Source organism: Opisthocomus hoazin, chromosome 1, assembly GCF_030867145.1.
Source record: "Opisthocomus hoazin isolate bOpiHoa1 chromosome 1, bOpiHoa1.hap1, whole genome shotgun sequence".
In the NCBI taxonomy this organism is placed as follows: Eukaryota; Metazoa; Chordata; class Aves; order Opisthocomiformes; family Opisthocomidae; genus Opisthocomus; species Opisthocomus hoazin.
Window position 1 is genome coordinate 72778307 of NC_134414.1, and position 12274 is coordinate 72790580.

The following is a 12274-nucleotide window of genomic DNA, read 5'->3' on the forward strand; positions in this document are numbered from 1 at the left end:
CAGATTAAGGAATGAAGACCTTAAAAAGAGGATGAAAGTCAGGTCTTTCTGACCTCATCCATCAGACTATGGCATGTTTTTTCCACCTTACAACAGGTGGGCCCAGACACTGTTGCTTTTCTCTGTGACTGCTCCCTTAGCATCATTTCTGTGAAGCTCCCTCTCTATTTTCAGTAAGATCCTCCAATGACTGGCAACACTCCTCCAGCTACAGGATTTCAAATTGTGAAAATCAAAGATTCCACTGACTATTCTGGACATGGCCATGGTGTTCAACAGGGACTCCCAGTACTTGCCTCTCTATTTGATTCAGGAGCAAGACACACCAGTCTGGCTGCAAGGTAACCCCAGAAAAAGTTTGATGCAACATTGTGGGGGTTGGGGGGTAAACGTTCTGCTTTCCCTTTGCTGATCTGTATAATGGTAATAACAGGATATACAACATCTAAGCAAGTTTGGTCAGATGGTCGTGTGGATTACAGAATGCCCCAGAAAGCACCTGGATGCCATGGCTCCAGGTGCTCCAACATGGATCACGAAGCGGTTTGTGAGGCGCTTAACAAGAGGCAGAGCTGTGGTGCAGCTTGGCTGACACTTGCATTTTGAACATCAAGCAACCTGTAAATGCCCTTTGATTCCGCATCCAAAATATTTAAGTTCAGGGATGCCTGGACTTACCGCTGTTAGGTTTTACGGCCCATCAGCAGGTGTGCCCCAGATTCCCGTACCACACAGCCTGCAAGAGAGGGTCCACACTGGCAAGGCTGGCTGGTGGTACATCCTTCTTTTGGAAAGCAGGGACTTCTTCCAGTGCCAGGGTGGCATACACATGATGGCGCAGTAAAGACAAGACAGGAGTGATTACCCAGAACAGTCAACCAACAAGCACTTAATAAAGCCTAAGAGCCATCTAAATCCAGCCTGCTGCAGTTTCGCTTTAAAGTCAACATTCAAAGGCAAAACCTCTCCAATCAATCACAGGACTCTCCACGTTGTAGATGAACCTCCAATTAGTTTCATTAGGGCAGCTGGCAGCCAGGACGGGACTTGCCAAGCCACAAACCCTGTAGCTGGCAGCTCGCCTTTATCTGTTTAGGAAATAGGCACCTTTGCTCAGTTACCAGAATATGATGGAAGAGAAAAATGCAGTGCTGAAGTGTCTCTAGACTTCTGCTGTCACTAGAAAACTGTGCCTGCAAACCAGTTTCTCTCTTTTGCCCTGCACGGTTGCTAGGAAGGTTTTAGAAAGACACAAGCAAAGCCTTTCGTCAGCCTTGTGTTTTTCTGATTTGAGGTTTTGTCCATCAAGCAAAATACCGACTATTAAGAATCTGTGTTCCTCTATTCTACTGCTCCACAAGCTATTACATAGCAGCCTTTATTATACATAAGGGGCCAGACCATGACTAGAGCTGAACCGGCATAAGTACAAAGTGGATTAATTCTGCTCCAGCAAAAGAAGTTTGACTGGATTTACAGTGATGCAGGAGAAGAGACTCACCTGCTTCTGCTCTTCCACTGAGGGAATTACATAGGCAAGTATGAACATTAGGTGCCTGAGGAAAAAATATATGTTAGTGCCCCATTCAGAAACAGTTGTTATCATTGCAATATGGCACAACAGAAGAGTAATTTGGTGAACATAAGACATTTCATTTTGTATTTTGTGGACAATAACACTCAGTTTTCACTTTCTGATTTATGAGTTTGCTTCAAGGTATTCAGTGCTAGCTCTACAGCCCAGTTAAACATGATTTGTTCTGTTCTGGAAGCCCGGAAAGGATTCAAAATAGACAACTGAGGATTCTTTTCACACCAGAAAATTCTCATTTGGCACAGGACCAACACGGCCAGCTGTATGCAGTGTATGGGACCTGTCAGGGATACTGCTGAGCGAAAAAGACATGATCAGACTGCAAATTACAGCAACCAAGTTGTTGTTTTTAAGGTTCCTGCCTCCATCTCCGTTATCTTTGGGTCTTGCACTGGCTGGTGCTGGTGATGCCTAGTACAGCTGCCTTGGAAGGCAATATGATGAAGGAGGCAACCATGGCCCATGATTTGATGCGATAAATTAAATACAGCAGAACATGCTCTCCACAGTAGCGGGTGGAAAGCTGGACGCAGAAGGCGCTGCTCCACCAAACTAACGAGCTTCTCCCTGGGACGTGGTCGGCACCGGGGCCAAGCTGCCCTTGTGCCAGGCGAGCTTCCTCCCACAGCAGGCTTGGCAGCGTGGCCGTGCCCGTGCCGGGAGCTCTGGCTGGCAGAGCCCTGCCAGCCACAAATCATACCTTATCACGGCTCAGCTCAGCGACGTTATGCTGGCAAGAAGTCCCAGGCTAGACTGGGGCCAAGTCTCGTTAGAGAGCTCTGCTACTAGACTGTACATCTCGGGTAATTAAAATCATTAAAACTTGTGAGCTGACTAGACCTTGCAGGCTGAGAGCATTGAAATGCACCTCACGCTGTCGCTATCGCTTGATACAGAAACTTCGCCTGTGCTTATAAGATGCGTAATCCCGCACATCACGGCAAAGAGTTGTGCTGCCTTTTGGGCAATCAAGCCCCGCCAGGCATACAGCTCAGCGACGGGCTGGGATGTGAAATACCCAAACTACTGCTGCTCTGCTGCATCGTGGCACCGCTCTGGAGCGACAGGCTCCCATTTTCAGGTATTTCTAGCTTTGTTTTCTTTAGTTTTCTAACTTATCATTTTCTTGTGACAGCAGATGCTTTCCACACAAATGTTTTGGCCAAAATCCCAGTATTTTCACAAAAACTACTTTGAAGGAATTTTTTCAGCCTTTTTCATCAAGCGCACAGATTCAACTTGCAATACAAGACTGTCAGGAGGATGGGGCCAAGCTCTTTTCAGTGGTGCCCAGTGACAGGACAAGGGGAAATGGGCACAAACTGAGGCACAGGAAGTTCCGACTGAACATGAGGAAGAACTTCTTCCCTCTGAGGGTGACGGAGCACTGGAACAGGCTGCCCAGGGAGGTTGTGGAGTCTCCTTCTCTGGAGATATTCAAGACCCACCTGGACAAGGTCCTCTACAGCCTGCTGTAGGCGACCCTGCTTCGGCAGGGGGGTTGGACTAGATGACCCACAGAGGTCCCTTCCAACCCCTACCATTCTGTGATTCTGTGATTCTGTAAAGCAATGCCCAACTATCCACCATGTGCTTCCTTAGATTAGAGATGCTTCATTTTGACCAGAGATAAAAATGAAAGAAATAGCCTAGTTAGCTCAGCAATTTTGACCATATATATGGATAAAAGAAACCTAAATTACTTTAACCTCTTACACCTTTACTCCAGCCTTTCCACTACCTGAACATACAGATGTCAAATGTCCTTGGTTCCTTAACTCTGACGCTTCTCTGCAGTGAGCAGATCATCGGTACTTTGCCACGATCCAGCACCGCTTGACTATGCAGTTAAATAAAAGCAGCCCAAATAGCGGCTCGTGATGGCTCATCCCCCTTCGCTGTTCAACCACTGTCTGCTCTGTTTCAGCCTCCCCATGACAGTCTCTGGACGTGGCCCTGGGATATGCTGCTGCATTCACAAAGGCTGGTGTGGTGAAGACTGCCCCAGATCTGCCTGTGTGCCCCCCTGCAGCATTCCTCCCTCTAACATTCTATCAGCACATCATCGCGAGTGTCCTCAAGTGCTACGCGTGCTCTCCTCCCACAGTCCCAAGGCACTGAACACGGGTCCTCCATTTCACGTTACCAAAACACCACCTCGGTGCTCCCAGAGACCTGGAACTAAAAAGATGCACAAGAAATAACAACTGTATCTTAGGACCACCCAAGACCATATGGGGCTCCAAGAAGATTAGGGCTATGTGTTGTGGATGTGGTCAGTCAGCTCCTGAATGGCCTCTCAGGTCTGGGCATGGGGGGCAGCGAGCACTGTCTAAACCGGAGGCATTCAGCTGATACAGATGTTGCCGCTGGTCCACAGAGCTGAGCATCCCCAGGCCCCTGCCTCGCCTGGCTGAACGTTCGCATACGGGCCGACCCGCAAACCCGCGTGCCCAGCAGTGCTTATGTCGACGGGGCGGCTCTCCTGCGAGCACAGAGACGGCACCATCCGGGAAGGCACCTCGACTCGTGTGTCAACCCTTCTGAAATACTGCCCCATTACATCCAGGCTTGCTTTTCCAAGCACAAGTTTTTAAATGTTGAAGACTACTTTACTATGAGAAATCGTGCATGAAAGGCATCATGTGGTATCAAGAACTAATAATTATATATTCTAGAACTTTTATCAGCTTTAATTCAAGAAGGTTCAGTAGATAATTGTGTGTGTTTAACAAGAATAATAACATCACATACAGATGACATTCTGAGAAACAAGACTGCTCTAAGTAACTTAAGAAGAACTGCTCTACAGGAAATACATAGTTAGAGCCTGCCATCTCCTAACTGTATTCTCAGAACAACCTCCTTCTTCAACAAACATGTTTAATTTTGATCTTTTGTTGTTGTTAGTTGTTTGCTATTCCCATAGCAATAAAAAGCAATTGTAACCAGTGCATGTCTGTGTTAAAAAAAACGAACTACTTCAGCAAGTTATTCTTTCATTTTTTGAAATGTCTGCATTAATGTCCATTAAGATACCAACTAGCTCAAACAGATTGGCATGGTCAAGAAATGTCCTTAAAATTAAATTTCTTATTGATCTCCAATTTAATTTTAAAAAGCTCTACATTAATGGATGATATCTGAAAAGACTACTTAATAACAATATTTCTGTATTTCGTTTGCATGACTGAGGAATGAAAGAGATAACAAAGACTCAGTGTTTTTCTCTCCAAAACTAAAAATAATCTCCACTAGACGATCTTCACATTTTGTCAAATTAGGAGATTCAACTATTCAAAACCAACAGTTCAGCTAAAGGATTGTCAAAACACAGCCTTTTGGATACAGATATTTTTAAGCTGTTACTTTCTCACACTTGATAGGAGGGGATTCCAAAACTTTAAGCAGTCCAGTTAATGCACTCTCTCTTTGAAAAGCTGAACTATGGCAAATAGGCTTCAGTACGGACACTGGGACACACGTGACTTTTTGAAGACTTGCAGAAAACTTATCATATTTACAGCACATCCAACTTCATGCTTTATTAGTATGACCTCAGTTTTCATAAAGTGTGAAAATGAACCTCCAACGTGAAATCTATTTGGCATTTAAGCAATTTCATTGTCCTGATGATCAGCGTGCAGCTGAAGTACTTCTAGCTTATTATTAATACCCATTTGAACTAATGTTTTTAACTATGCATAAATAACAGAATGTATGACTACTTTTTTTTCCCCATCATGCAGAGGCAGGTTGAAGTCATCTGCTGAAACTCAGATTCAAAATGCCTCCACAGAGGAGGATCCATGCACAGACCATGCCTGAAGGAGACATCTGTGTGGGTGAAAACTACTGCTGTGGGGTCTTGCCTTCCATCAGCACTTCCATCTTTATGAAAGAAGTTAAATAAAATGGCATGAGGAGAAGAAAAGTGGAGGCCAACAGCAGTGCTGATGGGAACAAAGAGCAAAGTCCTGGGGATGAGACTAGCAGCTGCAGAGGTTTGTGCTGGAGAGAAGGCAGAAAGGACGGGAGGACCTGGGCTCCTGCAGCACAGCTCAAAGCCACAGGAACTCCACTAACTTCAGAGGGCTGTGAGCCAGCTCCTCATGAGGAAGCAGGGAGGCCTGGCATGGCAGTGTCGTCCTGCTTAAAAGAAAGGACAACCTGTTATTACTACTTTTTGAGTAGGGCCTGTAGCAATGGGGCAAGTGGTAATGGCTTTAAACTAAAGGAGGGTAGATTCAGACTAGATATAAGGAAGAGTTTTTTACAATGAGGGTGGTGAAACACTGGAACAGGCTGCCCTGAGAGGTGGTAGATGCCCCATCCCTGGAAACATTCAACGCCAGGTTGGACAGGGCTCTGAGCAACCTGATCAAGTTGAAGATGCCCCTGCTCATTGCAGGGGGGTTGGACCAGATGACCTTTACAGGTCCCTTCCAACCCAAACTCTTCTGTGATTCTATGACAGTCCATTTTTACTGAAAAAGGGTCACATTCAGCAAGCGGAGCTGCGCTACAGCGTTCCATGAAGCACGCTGCACTGTCCTCTCCATGCTGCCAAAGAAAGTGTCCACAAAAGTGGGTTTGAAGCCCGAAGTCCTCCCATAAAACAGCTTTAATTGTGTGCATTCAGATAAGCAATTATACTTAAGGCTATTATGCCAATTACCCAAAAACAATATAAATAGTCATCTCGCTGACAGATAAACCACACGGTGCCAAACTTCTTATAACAACGGAACAGGCTATTAATCCCATTCAGTTTTGATGATATAATGCCATGGAATATATTTCTGTCCACATTACTGACAATTAATGCAGGCTCCACACTGAGAGGGAAAGCTTTGTGTTCAAGGGGAGTAAAATTTCCATGTAAATGTGGGACTAAGATTCCACATGGATGGCAAGCCTGAAAAGGAACGATTTACTACTCAACGTGCATTTTGCCAAAGAGAATATTTTTTTAATAATACTAATAGCAGAGAAATGTCCTGCCTGTTAGCTAATTGCATTTGTGCAATACAGGCACCCTAATTCATACTGAAATGGTTTGCCCACCTTCCCGCTTTTCAGTCCGGCAGATGGACTAGGCAAAAATGTGAAATTCATGCAGTCATTGCTACTTGTAGCCCACTTACTTCACTGGCCTTTGTCAAAACTTCTTTAGTCAAGATTAAAAGAGAGGGTACTATATCTATCATAACCATCTGGACTGAAATTTGCCAATCTGGACTGATTGGACAGAAGCCTAAGCTGTTCTAAAGAGCGAAACCCCGTCTGGGCTTAGTGGAAGGAATTCAAGCACAATGGTGATGAGGTGCTCCAGGAGCTGGGCACAGCAAGCCCTGCTCTCTGCTCCTCAGCTGCTCTGCTGTTTACACAACCAGAGATGGGCAAGGGAAAAATGCTAGTCAAGATGTTAGCATTTTATATACTTTTTTTTTTTTTTCGGACAACTGGCAGTATTTATACAAAGCATGAAGGAGTCAAGAACATAGCCCGCACGCTTTACTTTTAAAAATGAGAAATCGATCAGGTGATGTACTGTCAGAGCATCGCGCTTTCAGCTAAGAAAATTCCTTCTGATGAAAACGTACTGCTGGTTGCTGAGCACAGTTAGCGTATCGACTACATATTTAGGACTCTTCAAAGCCCCCAGTGTGCTCAAACTGCCTCTAGCACAGGGCAGAGGAGACAGTCTGGAGAGACGAGGGGCAAGAGAGCAGCCCGGGTGGGCCGATGGCAAAGTTTCTCTCTGATTTCAGCTGCTGATCAGCAGGAGCCTCCACAGATCCCCATAATGCTCATGAAAACAAGCAACAACCATTCAAAGGGTATTTGTTAACATCCGTTTCATCTGCATCTACTTCCCCACAGCTGTCCCCAGCTTTTTAACCTCCAGAGTGAATCATCATGGCAATCTCCACACGGAACACTCACGTCATCTCCGAATAGCAGCAACGGGTCTGCGCTACTCATCTCCACGCTGTGCGGATGCTCCTCCCTTGACTTTGCCCCTCTGCGACTCTGCAGCTGAACTGATTGTCCCGAGCACTGCAGCTGGCTGACAAATCCAATGTGGTATTTTCAGTCATGGGCTATGGATTTTACTCTCCAGTTTAGCTTTCCCCAGAAAGAGAAGGGATGAGTCAACTTTGGATTATATTTTAAATTTGCTACTTCTTCCAAGCTTTTCCTGAAGTTTTGTGTGGGAGATGGAGGGTCGGTATGTCGAAGGCTATAGTGACAACTGTCTGTTTTAAATAAAATATATAGAGAGAGGTATTTTTCTTTTTTAAGATAAAAAAAACATGTTTGGATTTTAGATAGGCAAAAATAGAATACATATAAATAAATAATGAGGTTCCTAGGGGTAAAATAGCTACCAAAATTTTTCCTTTGTAATTCTTTGCTGAAAAGAAAAAGTGTACCAAGGTCAGACACCTGACTGGAAAAGTGAAGGCAAGCGAAGGTGCTGAGGGAACACACTTCCCTCACAGATGCTCTGTTTTCAGTTGACCAGCACTAAGCTGTTGGCAGCACACCAAGAGGTAACACATCTGCAGTGCCCCTTTCCCATAACGTGGCTAGCTCCTGGGAACCCAGCTGAGCTGTAACGCTTCCCTTCCCATCCACACGCAGCTTGCAGGAAAGCCGCACCAACATGTCTGTACATGGCTTTATTACAAAGTTTTTTCAGCCATGTTCCTCTTCCATCTCATACCAATCTCAAACCCTGTTGCTGCAATTCAAAAGAAAGCGAGCGAGAGATGAAGAGAAGCAATTGAAGTGTCATTTAAAAGGCCACCCAGTCTCTCATGGGCACATGCATCCCCACAGGGCTGTGCGAATAAGCAGCATCTAGCTTCCCATCCTGGTAAATCTGCACCAAGGCATCTTCATTTTCAAGGCCCATGGGTAAGAAAGCAGTGGTGCAGGTAGGGACGGGTTCTCCAGACAAAGTTTTGTTTGCTGACTACAAGCAAACACTCCCCAGCTGGTTGTCTGTGCCCTGACCCTCTCCAGGGAGGTCAATGCTACATCAAACATGGGGTCCGGCATCCACGCACGCATCAGTGCAATGATGCCCTGGCGAAGGGTCCTTGTGATGAGATGAGCCAGAACGTCTGCTCCCCATCAGCTGTGAGCTGTACAGCCGTGCTCCCTGGCACAGCGGTGCTCGCGGGCACCCAGGCTCCCGGCAGATGGCATCACCGAAGAGCTTCATTCAGAAAAAAGCTCGTTACTGAAATGCAAGAACAGACTTCTCCGCTGAAATGGGTCTGATGCAACGCTGATGGCAAAGAGTCAGGGAAGGACCGTAAAACTGTCGGAACATTAACTTTTGGGTTTTTTTTAAAAAAAATGTCCCACCTGCAGCCAAGTTGTGAGGAAGGCAATAGGGCTTATCTCATTTCTTGGGGAGCAGAATTCCTTAAGGTACGATACTTCCAGCTTTGTCTCAATACCACCCTTCACTGCCAAACCAAATACTAAGCATAAAGGTCTTCTGCTGTGTAAGAGCCAGGCTTTGAGAACTGAGCAGCACGGTGGCGAAGCAGCACGGGAGTGGGTATTACCTTTTTGAAAATTTTATTTATAAAAATCCACTCTTCCAGTAAATAAATTCTAGCACAAAACATGATTTACACTATGCACACATATCTAACACACACACTTGTGAAAATTTGGGCTGTACATCTTATCAGATATTCAGGGTCAAATCTGTAGGTGGCTCCATTGACTTGAATAAACCGACAAAGTTTCTGAAGATCTTAAGCCTGATTTTGATATTTTTTACTTTAAACGGAGTTGACTGAGAGCAGACTGGCTCTGTTAAACTAATATGTTTTTATTTACTTAACGGAACTGATAATAACTTATTTTATGAACTCATATATTTAGTTTCCACTCATCTGGCTTGATTCTGTTATCAAAAACTTTTTTGAAGATATCATTGCACACAGTTTGGATTGCAGTAAATTAAATTTCTGTATGGAGTCTTTGTTTCTGTGAGTGTCAAAGCAACAGAAAGTTAAAGTTCTATATTTGAACAATACTGATTTTTTTTCCCTAAAAATACTTTGTAATAGGCTTTTTTTAACATCATCAAGGTACTGATGACAAATCAGAGGACAAAACATCTGGAGGTACAGATAAAACTGACAGTATTAGAAGAAACAGAAACAGCCGCAGAATATTTACATGAATGTATTTTATTTTGGCTCATTTATACTAGCTGAAATGCTTATGAACTTTGTATATACTTTCACATTATCTATAAATGAGATCAGCAGCCATTGTCTTCTCCAGAGGGATTACAAATCGCATATAAACACAAAGTTAAGAACTAATTCGGTGTGTTAAGTACACATAAAAGAAAACGTATTACAAAATAGTTTTACCGGTGTAACATCTGGAACTCCAAAGGAGGGATCGGGTTCCTTTCAGCTACAGAATCAGGGAAAGAAGCAAGATCAAAACGTGTCAAGGAAAGCGGGAAACAAACGGAGAGAGATGGGGATAACGGCACAGTGAAACGAGGTACCCCCGTAGAGTTGCGGTCCTGGGAGCCAAGAGTGACCACCCCTTTGGAAGGAGAAGCCAGCAGCAATGATTTGCAGGTCTCGCTCCCATAAAGGGCTTACAAGGTTAGAAGATGGTATCTTTCACAGGGTTTTTTTTCCCCAAGTAAAGGGGATTGCATAGTTGGAAGGGGTTAGGTATTTGCGGGGAAAGCAGGCAAGGAGTTATTAAGAGCAGGGCAAAAATAAGGTTAGGTTTGGATGATACAATGTGGCGATAAAGCTCGGGGAGACGTCTCCTACCCAGAGTGTTTTAAAGCCCTTGATCAGTGTTGCAATACTAACCAGTTAATTAGACTTGGGACACATGCAGCAATTTACCAGGAAATGAAGTTTCAAGGTGCCTTAAAGGAAAACGACACACACACACACACACACGCCAGGTTTTCACAGCACTGTTTCCAGAATGCTTTGATGTCCAGCTACCTTCAATAAAATCAAAGAAAGCAAAGGTTCCTGAAGTGCTGTGGGAAAAGGGCAGAGCAGGAAATGCACTTTCTGTACAAGGGCTGGGTCTCTCGGCTGTGACACCCAACCTCGTTCCCCTGAGTGGGGACTCTGTTGGGACCTGCCATCCCCTGGCTGAAGACCCCACAGCCAGGCAGCACCAGCCTGGGCAGGGAGCCGACTTCAGCCTCCTTCAGCTGCCGAGCCTGCCGCACGCAGCCCCGGCATACTTGCTCCTCTCCTCTCCTCTCCTCAAGCCGGGTGAACATGCTCTTACGGCATCCTTGCACAGCAACAATGCGGTCGTGCACTACGGATCCCAGACTGTCTTGGAGGAAACAGAGCAGTCTGCGGGCACAGGGACGCGCATTATCCCAAAAGTGGGACAGCTCAGGGCCTGGGTGATGCTGAAGTCCCCACGCAACAGCGGCGGCTGTTCAGCAGCGGGCTGAGGAGCTGAGGACCACAGCTCCCCAGGCACCGCTCTACATCCGGCTCCACTGCAGAGCGTTCGCTTTTTTCCTCTCTTAATGAATATTTAAGTAAGCTGTGCAAAGTGGGAACATCATTGGCAAAGCAAAAAGGGTATTCTGGGATCAGCTGCTCCCATTCACATTTGTAGGAACTGTTCCTGGAAATGGGTTCAAGTCCCCCCAGGCAGAGAAGGGAATTGAGCTTCTCATGTCTCAGGTTAGTGGTATAATTATCTGCAACTGAGTAAAAAGGCAATGGGTTCACCCTTCCTCTTTGGTTTTCTAACCTGGGCTTTTATCTCATTTGCATTTATTGCAGAGCTTGAAGATGAAATGTGACACGAGAAAGAGAAAACATTGGAACAAGATGCATGGGCTTTTTTCTTTCTTTTTGGGCAAGAAAGAATTGCTTTGGGTTGATTTAAACCATTTTTTTTCCCAATTGCTTGTTCTCGGTCAGAGAACTAAAGAATGAATAAGTGCGCTATTAATTGCAGTTTGGGATTTTATATCAAGCTCTTCTTGCATTTCTTCTTTAAAATAAGCAATGCATGCACATACACAAAGCTTTCAATATATTAACAAATAAATGTCACATAAAAGGCACAAGTTAAAAAATCCTCAATATCTTCTTTTTAATGTCACTGTTTTTAAAGGAGAAACCATAAATCCATATAGCTGTATATCCACGTATCACACTTCAAATCATATTCAAGGATATTATATTTCTTTTGGGCAACAAATAAAAGAGTCGTAGATGACCTTAAGTTGTTTTTGAAACTCGTTTAAGTTAAAGCATAAAGGGAAAAGGAATCCCTAAGAAAGAAATTACTGCTTCTCCTTGCGCACCTTCCTCTCTTGCAAAGTAGTATTTGGCAAATGTCATTAAAGAGAGTTAACATGGCCTTATCTGTCTCTGCGAGACCTGGCAAACTTCACCAGCAGAAAGCTGAAAGCACTGCTTCTAATTTGTCTTTGTATTACAGTCACGTTGCTGGTCTTGGCTAGTTACACCAGACTATTAAAATAAAGTAGCAGATAGGAAAGAGGAGAAAAAGAAGGAGGAGGAGAGAGCAGAGTCCAGGGTCAGATGCAGCAGCCACCTGACAGGCAGAAAGGGAGGAGAGTGGCTGCATGGCCCCGCAAGCGCCTGTGAAAGTCAAATC

General features: G+C 44.7%; 1 protein-coding gene across 1 annotated transcript in view; it reads right to left on the minus strand.

The window, feature by feature from the left end:
• Positions 1-12274, minus strand: part of SH3RF3 (SH3 domain containing ring finger 3) — a 259661-nt gene that overhangs the window by 173411 nt on the left and 73976 nt on the right. The gene's annotated exons all lie outside the window — the stretch shown is intronic.